This window comes from Ursus americanus, chromosome 8, assembly GCF_024610735.1.
Source record: "Ursus americanus isolate L20-20 chromosome 8, mUrsAme1.1.p, whole genome shotgun sequence".
In the NCBI taxonomy this organism is placed as follows: Eukaryota; Metazoa; Chordata; class Mammalia; order Carnivora; family Ursidae; genus Ursus; species Ursus americanus.
In genome coordinates, this window is record NC_142134.1 from 81,800,664 (window position 1) to 81,817,107 (window position 16,444).

Sequence of the window (16,444 nt, forward strand, 5' to 3'; positions counted from 1 at the left end):
CTGCCCACTAGCAGGGCCAGGACCAGCAGGCCAGGCACCCAGCAGGGCTCCGTGCAGGGCAGGTCTTTGAAGGGTACATGACTCAACATGGAGGCCATTGGCTTGGGCTTCCTGAGGCCCAGACCCGGAGCAGCGGCCCTGCAGTGCCTGGCTGTCGGGAAGCTTGGCGCAGGGCCTCCCAGATCCCCTCAGGAGTGGCGTCTCTTTCTCAACTTTCTTCCTTCCCCAGCAACTTCCTGCCCCACAGTCGGCACTGCTACCACCGACCACAGCATTGTACCCTCCGGTCGCAGTCTCAGGAAAATGGGAAGACTGGTTTCAGAGAGTTCCCGCCCCAGGGGGCAAACCTTCCGAACCCAGAACGGGTCAGGGCCACCGAGACGGGCTCCATTCTGGCTCCATTGTGGACCACTGGAGCTGAGGCCTAGGTGGGCAGCACCCAGGGCCTGCTCCTAGCCTGGGACTCTCTCTGTACACCACCACCAGACCAGAGACAGACCCCCAACAGAAGGGCCAGGCATGACCCTCCTCTGGCAGCCGCAGCCCATGGTCTGGAACCAAACTGGGCTGGGGGGGGGGTTACTCCAGAGTCTTCTGCCTCCATGGCCCACCCCCTAGCAGCTCACTGTGGCAAGGAGCCGGCACTGGGAACCCCAGGCCTGGCCCATACCAGGCATCAGAGTGTCGCTGGAAGGTCCCCCAGAGGAGCGTTTCCTCCCTGAGCGGGATTTGAGAGAAGACAGGCGGCAGAGGGGAGGAGGACTGTGTGAAGGAAGGGTGACCAGTTGGGGCTCCAACACAGACAAGGTCCTGGGACAGGGTCGGGTGCAGGGTGGCAGACGCCGTAGCCTGAGCCTCTAGTGCCAAGCTCCCTCAGCTCTGACAGGAGCTGGGCGGGTCAACAGGAGGCCTAGGTGGTCTGACCCCACCTGCGGGGGCTCTGAGGCCCTCTTACAGCCGGGTCACTACCATGCAGCCTGCTCAGCGCCAGGCAGCCACCCTGCATTCCTAGCGGGCTTGGGCCCCTCTGTGACGGCAGCAGGAAGCCGCTTCCCATCCTGGGCTGAGTGGTAGGAGACGCAGCCCCTCCGTCCTCTGCCTGCCCAGCTGACCCCTGACCTGCCTGCCGGGCCTGGCTCCCAGCCCTGTGTCTGCCCGGCCATCAGGAGACCCAGGGAGTCAGGACAAACTGCTCATCCCTTTCTGGCCCCAATAGGAGAGGGAGCAGCTGGATCAGGGAGCGGCGTTCTTCAGGAGACAAGGTAGGCGCCGAGTCTCTTGGCACATGTCCCTCCCGTTCTGACACAAGGCTGTCCTCCTCACACCTGTCTGTTCATGGCTTCTGGGTCCTTCCTCGCTGCCCTCCTGCTGACGGCACATCCAACCCCACCTCAGGGACTGGCTCCCTGGGACCCAAAGAGCAGGTTCCCACAATGGCCTGCAGTTCAGGGGAGCCCGGGCTGACCCCAGTCCTGGCCCTAACATATGTCTCTGGGAAGCAACAGCCACATTTATGGTGGGGCCCAAGGACACCCCACCCGAGTCTCCCGTCTGTACCATGCTGGGGCTACAGAGAGCATCTGGAGCCCGCGGCCGGGGCAGGGTGGCCGGCTGGGCTGCGGACTACAGTGGGAACCCTTCAGCAAGGCTGTGGCACAACCACCACGATTATCTGATCGGCAACTGCGCTAAGCGGGGCAGCAGAGGCCTTCCAGGATGACGGAGCGCATTTGTCTCAGACGCTGAGCGGACAGTTAAATGTGGGCAGGTCGTAACAAGCCAGCTTCAAAGAGGGCCCGGCCCGCCCGCAGAACCCGGCCCCACCCGGTGCCACCTGCCTGTGCGCTTCGGGCCTTCGGGAGTTTCCCAGATGCTTCTCAGTGGGAATTCCCACTGGGAGAGTCCACAGGCTCCCTCAGCCTCCTCTGGGCCAGGTCGATGTGGGCACTGGCATTCAGACGTGGCCCTGTCTCTCAAGAGTTCCCAGCTGGGCAGGGGGAGGAAGAGAGGTAACCATGGTGACCAGGAAATGGACTGGGGGGGGTGTAGCAGGGTGGGCCAAGGGCTGAGCTGGTACCTGTGGCGTCTGTCTGCCAGCAAGTCTTGCCCTCCAGCCTGTGGGCCGGTCTACTCCCGGGGCCCACGCTGAGCCCAGCCCTGGTACCCAGAGTGCCCAGCAGAGGGCTGGGGGCAGAAGCTTTCCGAAGGGGGTCCACCTTTGCTCCAGAGACAAGAGCTGGCGCAGGGTGGCAAAGGCCCAGGCCCCCAGCCAGAGCCCCAAGTGGAGTGTGGGGCCAAGCCAAGGCCCCATCCTGGCATTCCGGGGCCCAAGGTTGACCTTTGACAACCCCCCCCACCCCACTTTGCTGGGGGCAGCCAGCAGTGAGGGCTAGGGGCTGGACCGGCTCTTCCTGTAGCTCAGGGCAGCGGGTGGGGCCTCAAGGGCAGCTCGGGGGTATGAGAACACAGGGCTCTCAACGGCTACAGAGCAGAGCTGCTGGATTACAACACCACTTCAGGCAAGGCTGGAGAACATCCGCAAAATGGAGCTGTCAAGATGCGACCTGTGCAGCGTCACAGGCAGGGAGGCCCTGCCTGGGCCTGGGGGTGCGGCCTCGATGGGGCCCCACAGTGAGGGCTCCTCGGCAGCATCTCATTTACTCTTCCCAAGGATACCAGCAATTAGCACTGGTTTCATCCTATTTCCCAAGGAGGGAACTAAAGCCTAGAGTCGGTCAGACATGAAGTGGACACAGGCCGCTCTTGTGCGGGGAAGGGGGTGCCCCTCTGCTTCCGTGCCAGCCCTGAGAAGCCCCCCGGAAGCCTGGCGGGCTGGCTCAGTGTCCCCACCCCCACCCCATGGGAGAACTCACACCATCACAGCACACACACCACGGGCGGGAGCTGTCACTCATCAGTCTGGCTGACCCTGGGGCAGGACCTCACTCCCTCTGCAGGCTCCAGCAGGCAGGCACCCACACCCCACCCAGTGGCCTGAAACAGGCAAGCTTGGCAGTGGGCCATCCCCACCCTGGGCTCAGCAACCGCGCAATAAACATCTGATTCACAAGGAAACAGAGGGCACTTCTCGGAATCAGAGTGTGGCTACAGGGGATAGGGGTGTGGATACCACAAGGGTGCCCTGCCAACTCCTCAGGCCCCGTTGACCTCCCCAGGACACAGCCTCCAGAGACCAAGCAAGTCACACCATTCAGGGAGCCTAGCTGGCAAAGAGTTCTGGAACCCAGCATGGCCAGCCCACGTGGGCCAAGGGTCAGTCCCCACTGGGCTTTGGACCAGGGGTGAAGGAAACACCAGTCCTGCCAGCAGGTTCCATCACGGGCTGACCCTTCAGGTGGCCCCAGGTGGCCTCAGAATCTTTGGTGCCTGGGGAGATGGAAGGAGGTGGGGGGGAACCTTTGTCACCTCAGGCACAGTGAGCCCCCCCCCCCCAAGGAGAGCCAGCTGGCCTTGCACCTGTATTGATCCTAGCGTTCAAGTGCAGCTCGGAGCCTAGCCCCCAAGGCCAACTCCATCAGTGTGACCCAGAGCCAGGGGCTTCCACCACCTGAGGATCAGGAAGGGGGATTCACGAAGGAGGCACAGGTCTCCCGGCCTGGGGCTGAGAGGCAGCTCCATCCATCCCTCTGGCATCCTCCTGTCTGTCCTCCCATGCACAGGCCTGCGGGGTGCGAAGGATGGGCTCGGGCAGCAAAGCTGAGCCTGCCCGCCTGAGGCTACACAGAGCCCAGAATGTTTTTCCCACCACCTCTGGAACTTAAGTGGCCCACAGCCTGTAAATGCCCAGTCAGGGCCAATGGAGAGATCCAGAGACCTCTGGAGAGGGGCCACCAACCCTGGGGGAGGACTTCGGCATTCTGAGAGCCCCTCCCTCTGCCTCCCAGGCCCCTCTGCCCTTTCACCCATTGCCCCCATTGCCCCATCCATGTCCTCACCTTTCCCGGCGCACACCAGGCCACTCTGGTCAAACTGGTCTGCCACCCTCCCCACTGGCAGCCTTTGGCTCAGTCTGTCCCTGCCTCCATGGCTGTCACCACAGCTCAGAGAGCAGCCCTTCCTCCTGACTGCAAACCCTGATCTCCAGGCCACCTGCAGCCCACCCTCCCCCAGCCAGGCTGCCCAGGGCAGGCCCCACTACCTACGGTTACTTAAGAACCACGAACGCCTGCACCTAGGTCTTACTTAGGTCACTGAGCCTCGGTATCTCACTACGGAGTTTTAAGGACAGAAGCCAGGAGGACCCAAGTGGCCCTCCAACCCTGGCCACTCCTGACAGATTCAGGCCTTTGCCACGAGACCCAAGCAGGCGGGGACTAGGAGCCTGCCCTTTGCCGCAGACCTCTCCATGCCTGGCCCCACCCCTATTCCCAAGCAGAGGTGGCCCAGCTGTCACCAGCCCTGTGGACATTCAACCCCCACTGTGAGGCAGAGGCTCACTAGCACAGGTTACAGAAAAAGAAGCCAAGGCTCAGCACGAGACCTCCTGGCCAAGACCGTGCAGCCGGTAAAGGCGGGTGGCCAAGTTCAAAGCCAGGACCTAGTCCCTCTGTGACCAAGCTGGATCATTTCATGTCTCTGTTCCCTCAGGCCTCCCATCTGCAGGGCTGCACGCGTGCCTGCATCCGTGTTGGGGGGTGGATGGCAGGGGCTAACTCAGCACCTCGCTTCCCTCTGTCCACCTGAACAGGAAGGGCCAAAGCAGGTTTGCCTCCCACCCACCCACCGTCTATCTCTCCCAGGTCAGCCTCCTTGACTCTGCAGGACCCTGTCCCCACCCCTCTTCCCAGAGAGCTGACAGGGACTGGCCTGGACCACCTATCCAGCTGTCTGCCCATCTGCCTGCTCTCTTTGCCCAGGGTATGCTCCAATATGGGACACAGAGCCAAGTTTGGGTAGTGGAGTTAGGGAAGGGGAGATCGACAGAGTCTTTACCCCTCGGAGCCACCATCCTGGCCCCCTGGCCCACCAGGAGTGGAGCCCCCACTCCCAGGGGCCCCCTGGGTGGGTGTTCTGGGTAAAGGACACAGGGGCAGAGATTCCAGGAGGAGATGGAGCCCAGTCCCCTCCTCTGCTTTTGAAGAGCCTGGCCCAGAGAGGACAGGAGACTGATCCAGGGTCACATGGAGTCAGTGCTGAGCTGGACATAAACCGGGAATCCTGCTCCCACTCCAGGATTTGCCCTGTCCCCTTGGACCTCCGACCATTGAGAAAAAAATCCGACACATTTCATCATCATCGCCATCACTGCAAGGAACATCTCATGAGCTCTCGTTGTGCTGGGGGCTGGCTACTCCCCTCCTAAGCAGATCCCGTGTGTGTCCCATACGCGGGCTCCCGAACGGTCCCACAGAGAACCCTCATGCTGGGCCCGGCCGCTTGGGAGGGGCATTGTACTTAGTATGGCCATCCGGCTGCAGGCACAGACATCAGCAGCCTTGGCAGATGAACAAATGAAGGCACAGGGAGGATGTGAGGCACAGATGTGAGGCACTCCTGGGCACAAAGGGTGGCAGAGAGGGCAGGCTCCAGGCTGACACATCGCAGCAGGACTCAGTCCCTCCCAGCACTCTCAGAGGAAGCACACTGTCCCTACCACTCATCAGGGGAAGCCAAGGCCCAGAGCAGCAGGAAAGAGCTGGGCTGCTGGGAGGGACCCAGCCCACATGCCAGAGGCTGTCCCCAACCCCAAACTCTCCCATCCACTCTGCCCTTCTCTCTGACACTCACTGTTCCCCCAAGTAAGACTCGCAGACTCCCCAGGGCCACGGGGCTATCAGTCACTCACACTTCGGTGTGAATCAGCTCCAAAAGTCAGCTTTCCTCCCACCTTTGTTGAGCTGAGGGAAGGAAAGTTTGGATTACCAGGACGAGGTGGCGGGTAATTCCCCCTCTGAGCCCTCAGAGGCCAGGTCCAGTGGGTCGCGTGGACGGGGGTGGGGGGCTGTGCAGCCCACGAGCCCCAGGGGCCTGGGGAAGCGGGGGTGGAGGGTGGGGGCCGAAGGACGAGAGGGACGCGGGACAGACGCGACGCAACCGCCCTCCACCCCTAGGCCTCCGGTGTACACAGAGCGCTCCCCCGAACCCGCACGCTTCCTCGGGCAGCGGCGCCGAGGACCCTGGCCCGGGGAACCCCGGCCAGTCTGGGAGACGAGATTGCGCCCCACCCGTGCCTTACCCGCGAGGCTCTGCTCCCGGCCCGCGAGCCCTCGGTCCCGGCGGCGGCTCCCCGCTCCGCCGCCAGGCGCTCCCGCCCGCGGGGCCCGCAGCTAGGCTGCTCGGGCCCGCCCGGGTCCGTCCCTTCGTCCTGGCCCCGCCCCGCCCACGCCCCGCCCCGCCAGCCTGGCCCCGCCTCCCCAGGCTCTGGGCTACGCCCCCATCTGCGGGCTACTTGGCTCGCGATAGCGGCGGGATAGGGGTGAGCTTGGGCGCGGGGCGGGGCTCGGGACCTCGGCCTGCGAGGAGCCCCATTCTTTCCCCACCCCCGCTCCCGGGGAGGAGGAGGCAGGCGGTCGCTTCGGGCGTGGACACACCATCTGTGCACAGCACACAGTAGGTGCTCAGTAAATGCAGGCGAGTGAACAAATGAGCAGCGTTTCTGTTCCTTGGGCGAGACCGTCCCGCGACACCTGTGGCCCTAGGGGAGGTGCAGCTGCTCCCACCCCCCTACCCCCGCCCCGAGATCTTGATCCTGCAGGAGGAGGTGCTGTGTGTCCCTGACCCCACCCCTGACTCATGGGTCTGATTCTGACCGGGAGGTGCGGGACAGGGGGTTACGGAATGAACCCTTCCTGGCAGAGGAGGACTTGCTGGGAACTGAACCTCCGGAACCTCGCCCTTGTTGGGAAAGAGCCTCAGGGCACCGTCAGCTGCTTCCAGACTGAGACACAGCCCTTTGAGCAGGTCTGGACTCCCACGGCCCAGGGGTCTGGCTGCGGGACTGTGAGGCTCAGGAAACAGGGTACCTCACTTTGCCTCCTGGGAAGCTCCCAACCAACAAGGTCCCTCCCCATATCTGAGGAAGGGAGGGAGGCATTAGGGTCCAGTTTTAGACCCAGAAAACCCTGTTTAAGGGGCAGGGTGTTAGTGGAGGAAGGGGCTTGGCAGGTCAGGCCTCATAGGGGAAGGACCTTTCAGAGAGGAAATAGCTTCCCCCGGGAACCGTAAGGGCCAAGTAGGCAATGTGAGCTGTGGAGAGAGAGTGAAGGTGTTCCAGGGAGAGGGAGCAAGGCCTGCAAGCTTGTAGGCGAGTGGAGGCTTCTGGGGAAGGGGCCCCAGTGCTTAGGGCTTGAGGAGCAGGAGGCAAGACTGATTCGTCCCTACGAGGAGTGGGGGCTGGATCCTGGCCCTAGAGCCTAGGAAGCTGTGAGCAGAGGAAGGACGGGATCTGGCTGGGGGCCCGAAAGGGCTGGCGGGAATGATGAGGGAACAGAAGGCTAGCTGAAGACAAACCATAAGCTGATGCCCTGCAACCTCCCCCCACCCCCGACTCTTGGGTGGGACATGCGCGACATTCTTCCAGGGATCTCCCAACTATCTTAATGTTAATACCTTGCTAATCCCCCTTGCTAGAGGGAAAAACAACCTTAACTTGACAACGGCAAAGCCTCAGGTATCTTGTAGGTATGAAAGTTCTTCTGAAACCTCTCTTTTCCTTACTTCCCCCAACTCCTGAGTATATCATTACCACTCCTCAAGACCCTGGGGCAGCAGCGATTTCTGCCCACGGGTCCTGTACCCGTGCTTTAATAAAACCACCATTTTGCACCAAAGACGTCTCGAATTCTTGGACGTCGGCTCCGGACTTCACCCAACAAACCTCACCTATATTCCAAAACCACATCAGGAAGAGCAGAACACCAGCCCAGCAGAGGCTGGGCCTCACCCAAGTGGGAGGCTAAGGTCTGCCTCTCTGTGTTGCACTGGGCATGAGGGGCCAGAGTCCAGCAAGGGGAAATGCCTGGACTGGCTGCTCTGAACGAGGCAGGGATGCGGGCATCCAGGGGCTGGGTTTAGGTCATGCTGAGGCTGAGGTCCCTGGGGCCTTAAGGAGACCTAGCCAGGAAAAGGGGGTGCCTAGTGGCAGCTGGACAGAGCTTAGGCACATCACTGTCCTCCTGTCCCAGAGCTGCCTGGCAACGCGTCCCGGGCCCCAGAAAAGGGAGACCTGGCTGTAATAGCTCACACGTCCACCGGCAAGATACACTCGAGATCAGAGAAGTTATCCAGAAGTGCAGGGGGAGTGGGAGAGGCTGGAAAACCAAGTGGCCAGGCCCTGAACCCAGGCATGGGGGAGAGGCCCATGTCTACCAGGAGGAGACCAGGACGAAGACAGAAGCACTGGAGAGGAAGGGGCAAAGTTAGGCAAGGGGTGGCCAGAGGCAGGTAAGTCTATGGGAAAGCCTTTAACCAACAGGGCCTCAGTTTCTCTATCTGTGAAATGAGGGTGGGGGCCATCCACTGGAGAGTTGGCAAAAGTTTGGTGGAGGATAGGAGCAAGCAGGAGCCTGGCACCCCAGCCCTTCAGCCCCCAGGGTTGATAGATACTCCCCCCCCCCCCCGCCCCCGGCCCAGCACCACCCCTCACCCCGCCCCCCATCTGTGACTCCACCCTCCACAGCTGAGTCTGGCTCTCAGTGCTCCACTTAGACCCCAGAGATTCTGAAATTCTGCCCCTCCAAGCCCACAGAAGTGTTGTGGAAGTGGTTGGGTCAGCCACCTTTAGCACCCCACACGATCACCTTGCTCTCGGAACAGGGATCCCTGCCCAGGAGGCTCAGCACTGGCTCAGCCAGGCTGGAGCTCCTGACAAGGGGGCTTCCTACCCCATGGCTGGACAGATGTGTTTTCTGATGGTTCAGCAGACCGAGTGCCAGCCCTCTGCTGGGCCTGGGCGACCCCAAGGCGACGCAGGGAAAGCCCCGCTCTTGCAGCCCACAAGAAGGAGTAGACACCATCGTGTCAACTGTGAGTGAGTGACCTCCTCCTGGAGTGGGTGGCTGGGGAGGCGGATAGACCAGGAACAGAGTGGAAAAAAGCCAGACATCTTTGCCTCCAGCCAGAGCACGGCAGCAAGGCAGGTCGGGCAGGGGCTGGTTTCAGATGCCGCATCCCCGGGAGACGGATGGCGGAGAGGCCGCATCGTCCGGGTTGTTGCAGACAGTCTGGACAGACCAAGTACCCCAGAGAGATGCCACCTGCGAATGCAATCGGCCTCTGTGTGCCGGGCGTCTCGGCCAAACGGGGGACAAGGTGCGACCTCCAGCTTGGAGAGAATCGAAAACTCACCTTGCGGCTGTCCTTCCTCACCAGTGGGACTCCAAGCCCGGGGGCAGGGGTACGGGGGGGACCCTGGCTGGGCCCTGGGCGCAGCTCAAAGCTGCCGGTCAAGCCAGGGAGTACAGGAGGCAGCAGGCAGAGGAGCTGGGTACCCCGGGGGTCCCCCGCAGGCACTGGCGGGCGGGCACGGGTGAGGAGCAGGTCTCACCTGCTGGGGAGGGTGTGCAGGTGGGCCGGGCTCTGCAGGTGAGGAAGATGAGGCGATGACGAGCTGTGGCCGGCCAGGGGAGACGAGGGGGCAGGCCTCCCCAGAGCATAACCTTGCGAAAGGCGCACAAGTCACGCCGGAGCCACTTGCGGAGCGCGGCTGGTCCTGCCGCACCCGAGACGTTGCTGTGGCTGCTGACTGGGTGGCCCGGGCAGGGCCCAGCACATCTAGAGGCCGCAGCAGTCTGGGGGTGGGGGTGGGGCAGGACCTTGATGAGATTAAGACGGGGTGGGGGCAGGTTCTGCTGCTGGCCAGGAGCCATCCCCTCCCCCAAAGCCTTGCAGCTGCCTGAGTCCTGACCGTGCCCAAAGCCACACCGCCGGTGCCAGGCTCTGTGCTGGCCACCAGGCTCAGCACGGACTCACCAGGCTCACGGTTCACAGCCCGCTCACCATCTCTGCCTGGGCATCTCTAAGCATCTCCAGTTGAACACATCCGAAAGCAAGCCCCTCATTTCCCCTGCCCTCCGCATCTCCGGCCTTGTTCTTCATGCCTCTCCTCTTCTAACTCCGGCTTACCCTGCCTGCCTACAACCCAGCCCCCCTCACACCCTCACCACACCATCCTCTCTGATCTAGTCTCCTGTCCCTGCCCTTGCCTCGCAGTATCCAGTGTCACACCAGAGGGATTTAGTCGTGATGCCAGTTAGATCATGTTACATCTCCAGTCTGGAACCTCCCAGAGCAAATGCCTGAGTTCTCACTGTGGGCCCTGCCACTACAACACTTCTGTTCTCTTTCTGAGCTTCTCTCTCCCCAGTGCCCACCCCCCCCCACCCGGGGCCACACTGGCCTTCCTGCTGCTGGGGAGGAAGGCTGAGAGGGAGGGCTGGGCCTCCAACACACCGGGCACCTTCCCACTCCAGGGCCTTTGCACATGCTGTTTCTTCCTAGATGAGTCTTCCCCCAGATTTCTGTGTGGCTCACCTTCTTACTTCCCTCTGTCTCTGTCTTAGTCCCACTTTCTTAGACAGTGCTCTCCTCATTTTTCTTTTTAAAGCTGCCCACCATCCTCATGCTCCCTCCCTCCTCATCCTCCTCTGAACCCATATATATATATATATTTTTTTTTTTTTTCTTCCTCTTCCCCTAAACCCCTGTATACTTGTATTGGTTATGGCTGGGCCCTCTGGAGTGTCATCTTACAAGGTCAGGACCGTGCTCGCTTGACTCACCGCTGCTTCCCCAGGGCCTTGGTGCCTTCCTGGCACAGAGTAGATGCTCAGTAAGTGGTTGATGGATGAACAAAGGCCTCAAGGGGCAGCAGGAAGGGGCAGGTGTAGGCAGAACAGCCCACCTGGGTGCCCGTGTCCATGGGGCCCTGGAAGCACCAGCCTTCTCACCCAGCCCAGCCCCAGGGGTGCCACTATGGTCATACCAAGTAACGCCTCACCAGGCCGGCTGTGGGGAGAAAAGAAGGGGCTCAGAAAACCTTGGCAGGCTTGTTCCTGGGCTGGGCCAAGGCCGCTAGGGGTGCAGCCAGTGCCTCCTATTTGGGAACAGTGGGAAACAATGCCCGCCCCATTCCCCCAGTCCCTTGAGGAGGGGAGGCATTTGGAGCCACCCTAGGCTGGACCCCTGGCCGCACAGCCCAGCAGGTGAGGGAGAGGGGTGCTGCTGGGAGGCGTGCTGCTGGGAGGGGTGCTGCTGGGAGGGGGTGCTGCTAGGAGGTGTGCTGCTGGGAGGGGGTGCTGCTGGGAGGGGGTGCTGCTGGAAGGGGTGCTGCTGGGAGGGGGTGCTGCTGGGCGGGTTGCTGCTGGGAGGGGGTGCTGCTGGGAGGGGTGCTGCTGGGAGGGGGTGCAGCCTGCCGGGCTCGGGAGACGCCTCTTCCAGGAGACTCATTCGCAGTAGGGCCCTGACAAGGGGACGGGCTGGGCAGGAGCTGTCTGCTCTGGCTCCAGGCCATTTCTGAACCTCAGGCCTGGCCTCCAGGGCTCCTCACACTGCCTTGTCCTGAGTGGGAGGCGGGGATGTTTTTCCTTTGCTGGAAGCAGGGGGAGAGCAGTAGAGTGGGAGCCGGGGCCAGAGGGTAGGCAGTGGGGCAGCGGAGACTTACGGATGCCTGGTGCCGGGCTAGAGATGGGGAGTCTCTTGGGGAGACCCCAAGCCAGAGCTCCTCCGGCTGGTGTCCCCGCTGCCTCCTAACCCTCCCACAGCCCTCCCGGGAGAACCACTCAGTATCACTGCCCCAGAAGGCCTTCCAGTCGCTAGCCTTCCTGCCCAGATGCCCACCTACATCTCAGCCCCACCTGCTACATTGCACAGAACTCACTGGACTTCCTTGCTAGCATCCCCACCAAGCAGGGGTCCCAGTGGCAAGGCCTCGTTGCTCAGGTCTGCGTCCCTGCATCGCCCAGCACAGGGACTGACCAGAGACTGCCCTGTGTGGCTGGCCCCGTCTGTGGGCTTCCGAGTGGGCCGCCCACCCCGAGCACCTGGAGGGCCACACCTGCATGGGGCGTGTCCGTGCCCCTCGTGCCTGCTACAGGCCTGGCTTGGGGGTGTGGGTCCGCGTGTGCTCCCTTCCCAGCCAGCCTGAGAGAAGTCAGAGGAGCCTTTCTGGGGACGGCAGAACCGAGCAGCCCTGCTGGCCTGGGAGGTCGCGCCTGGCGGGGCTTAGCTGGTGTGGAGACCCGGAGGGCAGAAGGAAAATGGAGTCGTGGGGCCGTGAGCTGTCCCTGCCCGTCCACCTCCCCTCCCCGAGTGGGCTGCACCCTGCCAGCCAGCCAGCACCCCCCAGCCTCCCCCAAGCCCAGGCGGCCACTGTCTCTGCCCTCTGAGAGGTTTGTTTGGGCGAATTTTCCACATAGAATAACAGTGTGAAGCTGGCCCCACTAGGAAGTTCTATTTTAAGACACCAACCCCATGGGTAGAGGACGTAGAGCCCACGCACACACTCCTGTTTCTATTTTTAGATCCAACCACGCCTGCCCTCAGCCCCCGGAGCCCAATTTGGAACTTGAAAGGGGCCCATTCTATTCTAGGTCCCACTTCCGGCCTTCGTGGTGCGGAGGACGTGGGTGTTTGTACACATGGAGCTTTCTCCATCCTCCTCTTCAACCCCCACCCCTCAAGCTCCTAGACCCTGCTGCCCATGTGACCTCCAGGAAGGCCCTGGGGTCTGGAAGGGGAAGCCCATGGGGCTTGGGAAGGGGAAGCTGTGGCCCTCAGGACGGGAAGGCCTCCTGGAGCCCCCAGGGGGCCCCACCTATCAGTGTGCCAGGGTCAGGGGACAGCCAGCCCTCCCCCTGCCATCAGTGGACCCCGGGATGTCCTTCCTCCATCAGAGATGGGAGGAATAAGGGTGGGCCTGGGAGGGCTCCCAGGGCTGCCCTCCAGGCCCTGCCTCAGCAGCAGTGAATGAGAGAGTTGCTCCGTCAGGCTCCCAGAATTTCCTGCCCAGCTGGGACTCTTGTTGGTTCTGGGAGAGTCTCACTGGGCCTGCAGCCGCCTGCTCGGGGGACCACTCCTTTTCCCCTTCCACTCATCCATCCTCAAGAGTGGACTTTGGCCTCTACCCCCACTCTCATGGGCTCCCCCATATATTGGTTGGCAGTCTGAGGCTCCCAGGTGCTGGCCTGGGTACACCATCCCTCCAGATGGACAACCAGTCCAACTGACCTCATGATGAACTCCTGTGATCCCATCCCCACCCAGTCTGAGGGGGAGCCCCCGGGGCCCCAGGTTCTGTGCCCACCACTGCTTCTGAGCCCCCTGCCCAACCTGCCTTTCCTCCCAGCCTTGGACAGCGGTGGGACTGGGAAAAGATGAACATGGCCCGCCCACAGCGGACTTCGGAGCAGTGCCCCGCCCAGAACTGGCGGTGAGAGGGGTGGCGAGTCCAAGTTCTCCGAGAGCAGAGAGGCTTCCATCTCACAGGGAAGGCCAGGAGGGGAGTGAGGAGGGTGCTCGCTGGGGCACGACTGAACCAGGCCCAGGCAGGGGGCACCCATGGCCTTCCCTGAGCACCTGCTCACATCCCTTACCCCAGCCCATCCTGCAGCCACCAAGAGATGGCAGGGAGCCCCATATTGAGATGGGGAAACCAGGGCTCTGAGAGGTGGAGCTCCGGGAGTCTGGCTGCCGAGCCCGTGGGCCGCTCCCACAGAGCAGAGACACAGGGTTGCTGCTCTTTCTTGTTTCCTGTTGAAGAAATTAAGGGCAAAGTCACGTGTGTTTATCTCGACTCCTTCACAGATAGTGTTGGAATGCCTGGCTAACCATTAGAGACAGAAAGAGATCCTACCTCCCATCTTTGCAAAGTCAGTCTGACCCAGATCAAAGATTAAAATGTGAAAGAAAGAAGGAAAGAAAGAAAAAGAAAGAGAGAAAGAAAGGGAGACAAACGTACACAAAGAGGATGTAGCTGATTATACAGGGGATGAGGCGGGCTCTCCAGGCACAACAGCAAAGGTGAAAGGACCAGCTTTTGAGGACAAAGGGAAGAACCAGCAGGTATGGCAATGTAAAAGTGACCCCAAAAAGGTGAATGTCAGAAACGCCATAAATAAAATGGAAAGGAAAATCGCAAGCTGGGAAGGACTACGTGCAGAATGCGGGCATCGACAAGGGTGCGTATATAAGGCATCTTTACGAGTTATTTACAAGTTTCCACCTTCAGTCAGATGGGAACTGTGTGTTGCACTAACACAACTTTCAACACATTCCTCACCACAAATGAGTAAATACAAACGGGAACGACGAGATGACATTTTTTCTACTGACTGAGATCAAATTCTTCCTTGGCGCCCCAATATCTAAGGGCAGGTAAAAGCAGCATTTTGTAGCTACGTGTGTGTGCGTTTACCTGTTACACGGAGAACCTACGATGGTCTGGAGGCCCGTGTTCACATCCCACCGGTTCGCCACACAGTGAAACCGGGCACGCAGCTCACTGGAGTGTGTGTTTTAAATTTAGTTTCGACTCGTTACCGGAGTTAGAGGTGCATGTAATTCAGAGAGTGACGTACTTTTTACACGTTTCCTACAAAACACAGCATCCCCCACCCCTCATTTTCCACGGCAACTTTTAGCTCATTCTTTTGGTTTCACTTCCATATTCCCAAGTAACACACTTTTTTTCGCCACTTCCTGACTCATATCATGACACCGTCGTGTTCGGGTGACGGTCGTGGTCGGCACCATTGTGCCCCACGCAGACGGCGTTCTCCTTCGAGCCACGCGATGTGTCCTGGTAACTTTTCCTCTCTTGCTCTACTTCTTGCTTCCCTGAACCTAATGTCACCTTTTTTTATGTTGCTGAATTTCTCATAACTAATTCAACTCTAAATTCTGCCAAATGTCCACATCTCCCCCAAGATAGCCTAGCGTACCAGGCCTTCTCTCAACTCAAGGTAGACTCTGCTTTCTCTGCTGGGGCCCAGCCTTCACCCTGGGCGCTGCCTGCCCCGGCACCCCAACATTCCCTTCATCTTCTCTGCTGAGGGTCCCCTGCTTCCTCCATCCCACGACTTTCAAGTGGCTTCCCGAGAAAGGGCACTGGGACAGGAGTTTTGTGACGCCTTGTCTTTCCAAAATGTGAAGATTCGTGAAGGGAAAGCTCACTGCAGTGGACGCAGACACTAGGAGGGGAGACTGGCGGGGAAGCTGGGACATTCAATGTCCAGTAGCGGAGGAATTGTCAATGACCTCGAGCAGGACGCCTGTCCACAGCCAGAGTCCGCAATTACAGGCCCCAACAGGGAAACATGGACACCACATCTCCCGTCTCCTGCACATCGACCGGTTCGCAGCTCAGGCGATGAGAAACCCTCATCACCGGAGCGACTTTTGCTGGAAACAGCCCCTCCCAACGACCTCCTCCTCCTCCAGAAAATCCTTCCCCTTCTTCATTTGTTGGACTTGCCTATGGTTTTGCCATAGCTCACTTGTCCCGAATAAACCCCATTTTTGCTGGTAAGAGAACTTTTATTTTGAAGGTTAACAGAAAATTTCTTTCTTCTACCCTCTCTTTTGATCAATAGTTTGGTTGACTGTGAAATTCTAGCTTAGAAAGCATTTAACTCCAGGGGCGCCTGGGTGGCACAGCGGTTAAGCGTCTGCCTTGGGCTCAGGGCGTGATCCTGGCGTTCTGGGATCGAGCCCCACGTCAGGCTCCTCCGCTATGAGCCTGCTTCTTCCTCTCCCACTCCCCCTGCTTGTGTTCCCTCTCTCGCTGGCTGTCTCTGTCTCTGTCAAATAAATAAATAAAATCTTTAAAAAAAAAAAAAGAAAAAGAAAAAAGAAAGCATTTAACTCCAGAATGTTGGGAACTTTCATACACGGTCTTCCAGCTGCGAGTTTTGCTGCTGAGATGTCTGGGCTGTTCTGAATCCTGTTGTTTGTACCGTATCTACTATTTCTGCCTGGATGCTTGGAAGATCTCCTCCTTGTCTCTGGTGCTCTCACATTCCCCTTCGATGCACCTTCTGTGTGGATCCTCTCACAGGCTTGGGTTAGAGCATTCAGTAGATCCTTTCAATCTGGAAATTCAGGTTTATTTTTTTTTAAGACTTTATTTATTTATTTGAGAGAGAATGAGAGAGAGAGAGCACAAGCAGGGGGAGCAGCAAAGGCAGAGGGAGAAGCAGGCTCCCCGCTGAGCATAGAGCCCGATGCGGGACTCGATCCTAGGACCCCAGGATCATGACCTGAGCCAAAGGCAGAGGCTTTACCTCCTCAGCTGGTTCTCTCACACTTTCTTCTTATCTTCAACTGTTTGCTCTACTTTCTGCAAGATTTCCTCAACCCTCGCTCCCAGCTCTTCCTCCGAGTCTTCAATCACCATGACCACACTCTTCCGAACGTCCAAGAGCTCCTTGTAGTCTGTAAGTGTTGCTTCTTGATAGCACCCAGTTCTTCTTTCACAGCTATGCTTGTT

The 16,444-nt window shown here is 59.9% G+C and overlaps 1 protein-coding gene across 4 annotated transcripts in view; it reads right to left on the minus strand.

Moving 5' to 3' along the window:
• SH3BP2 (SH3 domain binding protein 2) overlaps positions 1–6,319 on the minus strand; it is a 34,099-nt gene extending 27,780 nt beyond the window's left edge. The window contains exons 1-2 of one of the 4 annotated variants that reach the window (XM_045774821.2): positions 6,197–6,302; positions 5,807–5,858 (exon numbers count right to left, since the gene is read on the minus strand). The gene's annotated coding sequence lies outside the window, so the exon portion shown is untranslated. Of the gene's footprint in view, positions 1–5,806; positions 5,859–6,196 lie in introns of all 4 variants that reach the window. The other 3 variants (XM_045774820.2, XM_045774819.2, XM_045774823.2) reach the window with 3 other exon arrangements.
• Positions 6,320–16,444: the final 10,125 nt, after the last annotated feature.